This window comes from Rhineura floridana, chromosome 12 (assembly GCF_030035675.1).
Source record: "Rhineura floridana isolate rRhiFlo1 chromosome 12, rRhiFlo1.hap2, whole genome shotgun sequence".
NCBI lineage: Eukaryota > Metazoa > Chordata > Lepidosauria > Squamata > Rhineuridae > Rhineura > Rhineura floridana.
The window spans coordinates 19,912,640-19,917,172 of NC_084491.1; the positions used below are offsets into that span (position 1 = coordinate 19,912,640).

Genomic DNA, 4,533 nt, shown 5'->3' on the forward strand with positions numbered 1-4,533 from the left:
TCATTGGATGTCCCCAAGTTTGGACATTATGAGAGAGAGAGAAAAACTTTTCTCTATCCGCTTTCTCCATGTTATTCATAATTTTATAGAATGCCCTTCTATCATGTCATCTCTTACTCGCCTTTTTCCTAAACTAAAATGTTGCAACCTTTCCTTGAGATCATGTTGAGAAATATTTGAAAGTTTGAAACTCCGTGCGTGAGTTACCTTTGATTGAATTCTTGTCCATTTATGTGAAATCAATATTTGTGGCAATACGTAGCTCAGTCCCTCTCTTTAAGTGTCTCTCTTTGATACAGCTCAGCAGAGTATTTTCTTTTTTAATGGCTCTTCTGTCCTGACGCACAGTAAATATCAACCTGCCCTTCTGACTACTATCCTTCCCCACATTTCAAAGACTTTAATGGATTTTCTCACTGAACCATAAAAATTATTTATAAATTCATTTTTCAAAGCATTTACACAAGGAGAAAGTCGTAACATGATGTGCAACACAAATTATGATTACTGGAGCATAAAAGGTTCATTGGGTCTATGTATATGTAATGAAGGCAAAGGCAAGTGCTGCTGAAGAAGTGGACTCTTATTACAGAGCAGTCATTAAACATAAGACAATGAGATAATGAATTATTTGTACAAGGATAATTTTTTGAATAAACAACTTGGCAGGGCAAAGTCATAACTTCCACAACCTAATTTGTACTAAGTATCTTTTTTTCTGCAGTTGCTGAGAAGAGAATCCCTTTTGTTGCATCAACAGTGCTCCATTCTAAGCGGCTACATTGTACTTGTTCTTTCTGTGCTTCAGATGCACACAAACAAGTATGCTAATATCACAACAGCCTACTCATTTCTATTTATTTAATTAAAGTTATTGTTGTTGTTATATGCCTTCAAGTTTATTACTACTTATGGTGACCTATGAATCTTTCTTTGGATTGTATGTAAGGACACTAAACAGTCGCTAAGAAGAATATATCACACTTATAGGGAATCAAAGGCAAAAACCCTTCCATCAGAATATTTTGTGGTAAAGAAGAATTATAAAGATTTAATAGTTCGCAAAAAAAGACAGGCTCAACAGGAAAGCTGGAAGTCTTTAATAAATGGTTCCCTAAATAATAACAAAGCTTTTTTGGGCCCTAGTTACAAATGCTCTAGCTTCCAATGCCCCCTCGCAATGTACTATTCCACCTGAAATTTGGGAGCGCTACTTTTCACTGCAATTTTCAAAATACGAAGATATGCCAAGATGGAATTTATTTAGCCCAAGTGCAAATACCCTACCAGATTGGCCCCCGATAAAGCAGGAAGAGGTAGCTATACTGATTAAAAATCTGAAAAATGGAAAGGCCCCAGGCATTGATGTGATCCTTCCTGAAATGCTAAAAAGTAACATCCAATGGTGGGCCCCACTACTTGCCTCTCTATTCACCCAGATAAATCTGACCGGGATAATCCCCTCATCTTGGCTTCAGGCGGTGATTATCCCCATATATAAGAAAGGAGTTAGAGGGGATCCTGCAAACTATAGGCCCATCAGCCTCCTCTCAGTGGTGGGTAAGATATATGCGAGTCTTTTAAACGCTAGACTCCAATACTGGTTAGAGGAGGAAAATATACTGGGCAATGAACAAGCAGGTTTTCATAAGAATAGATCCACCATTGAGCATTGTTTAGTACTAAGATACTTGGCTGAAAAATATATGAGTGGAACAAATAGAGGCCTATTTGTAGCTTCCGTAGACCTCAAAACAGCATTTGACTCAGTCCCAAGAGATCTATTGTGGGCAAAATTATATAAGACCTCAATTGATAAGAGGTTGCTATTTTTGATCAGCCAACTCTACAAATGTACGTCGATAAGAGTGAGATATGGGCCAGACGGAAATTTAACTAGATCTATTGTCGCAAATGTTGGTGTACGTCAAGGCTGTGTTCTGGCTCCAGCCCTGTTTAATCTTTTTCTTAACGACCTAAACATCAAATGTTACAACGAAAATTTGCACTCCCCTAACATTGCAGGAATGAGCTGCCCTCTGTTATTATACGCAGATGACACGGTCCTAATGTCTTTTTCCAAAGTAGGCCTCAAACGCCTTCTTCGAATTTTCATAATCTATTGTGAACAAAATTCTCTCACCATTAACTATACAAAATCAAAAATAATGGCTTTTTCTAAAAAAAGGGGCACTACAGCAGTGGAAAATAAAAGGAAAATTGTTTGTTCAGGTCCACGAATACAAATACCTAGGGATTATATTCACCTCTACACTCTCTTGGACTACCCATATTAAGGCCGCGATCCAAGTAGCACAAAACATCTCTAAAGCCCTAATTAGATTTTTCTATACCAAAGGAGGCTGCTTTATCCCAGCAGTCTCCAAAGTTTTCAAATCTAAAATTATTTCACAACTTCTTTATGGCATCCCAACATGGGTTACACACTTCAACAAAAGAATTGAAGCAGTTCTCTCAGATTTTCTTTTAAACCTCTTTGGCTCCCCAAAATGTGCCTCTTCAGCCGGCCTCCGACTAGAGGCGGGATTCAATTCATTAGAGTGCACCGCCTGGTTGCAAGCCTTTAAATTTTGGCTCAAGGTAGCCTATTCTGGGCCCTCTTTTGGGCTCCCACATCTATTATGGGATGATCCGTTTGAAAGCCCTTGGTTTAAAATATTTAACGCAAAGCTAAATCTTCTAGGCCTATCCAAAGAACTATTGTCATCTTGGAGCTTTAAACTGGCCACATCTGTTATTAGCCAACGTATAAAGGACCTTGATAGACAATATCTATTTTCTAAGGCCAAAACATCTTGCTCTCCGATTTGTTTTGACTTGAATTTTCGTTTTCCAATGCATGCGTCATACTTAGAAACACTAACCTTCCCTCAATATAGATTCCTTTTCTCCAGAGCGAGATTCAATTGCCTACCCTCTGCTCTTTTAACGGGACGGTTTCAAGGTATCGCACGAGATAATCGCTTCTGCATTTGTAATTCAAACTCAGCTGAAACGCTAGAACACGTATTTCTTAATTGCGAGCTATACCAAGATTTAAGAACTAAAATTATCTTATCCCTTATTTCAGGGTATCAGGAACAAACCCCAAATTGGTTTGTTCACTACCTTTTATCTGATAATGATAACTCTATAACTAAACAAGTAGCTAAATTTCTTTATATAGCGCAACTAATACGGAAAAGGCAAGCTAGACTCCTTCAGTGCTGATGTTATTAATTTTATTCTTACATTAGTTTTTACTTCCATGACAAACCATTTTAGTTTTTAATTATATTTGTTGTATATTGCTACTCTATAATCTTATGTATGCCAGACAGGCTTTATATTTTGTATTTTCTGTTTTGTTCGGGTCTATGACCGTAATAAACAAATTGATTGATATATTCATAGGGTTTTCACGGTAAGAGGTATCCATAGGTGGTTTACCATAGCCTTCCTATAAGCCTACAGCACCCGGTATTCCCAGGTGGTCTCCCACTCAACTACTAACCAGGCCTGACCCTGCTTAGCTTCCAAGATCAAATGAGATCGGGCATGTTCAGTGTAGCATGGCCATAGGCAATTAATGTTATTAGTTTGCTATAATTTATTGACTGCCAGTGCAAAAAAAGTTTCCAAGCAGTGTGGATTGTATTAAAAAGAGGAGGGAAAAAATAACAGAAGAACAAATATGAAAGACCTGCAAAATCACAATAAAAGGCAGTGTCATTACTCCCTGGAGGCTTGCCTGAATAACTACTTTTCTAACATGGGTCCCAAACCACCAACTGTTGGTGCATGTGTGTATGGGGGAGCGTGTTCCATAAAGTGGGTGCCATTGCACTGAATGCCCTTTGTTGTATTCTGGTAACTATGAGTCTGAGTTTTGAGAAGTTTGTCCTCAGCAGCACCCAGTGGTTGGAGGGAGAAGAAAGAAGGAGTAAGAACACAGCTGATAATGTGGCTGGAGTGTGGTTTGTATTCAACTAAGTCCTACTCAGAGTAGGCCCATTAAAATTAATGAACCTAAGTTAATCAAATCTATTTACTTCAATGTGTCTAGCACTGAATGCCACCATGTATCACTACAACTCCCTTTGAGAATTATTAGAATCTCTCTTTTTATGGATGAAGGAGTAGGTACAAAACATCCCCGCAAAACCCTCCAACATTTAGTCTAAAGTCTTGATCGAGGCCCATCCTTAACCAAGAGACCTTTGAACCAGACCTGGCATCAAGGAGGAGCTGTACTGGGCTGGGGAATTGAGTGGCCACTTGGCTCCACCGCCCACCACTGCTGCCACTGGATAAAGTAGGTTACAATCACAAAGGGGAAGGCTGGTGGCCTCCTATCCACTGTGTATGTGTGTGGGGGGGGGTTACCCAGTAGTGATAGCAATACTCCACTGGGTCAGGGAACAGAGCTGCCACTGGCTTCCTGGCCCATTGCAACAGTGCTGTCACTACTGGGTAAACACACTTAAGTGCCAGGTGAAGGAGAGGTCAAGGCTGGCAACTGAAGCAAGTGGC

The 4,533-nt window shown here is 39.4% G+C and overlaps 1 pseudogene; it reads right to left on the bottom strand.

The window, feature by feature from the left end:
* Positions 1-3,465: 3,465 nt before the first annotated feature.
* LOC133368883 (5S ribosomal RNA) lies at positions 3,466-3,584 on the bottom strand (annotated as a pseudogene).
* Between the last annotated feature and the right edge of the window lie 949 nt (positions 3,585-4,533).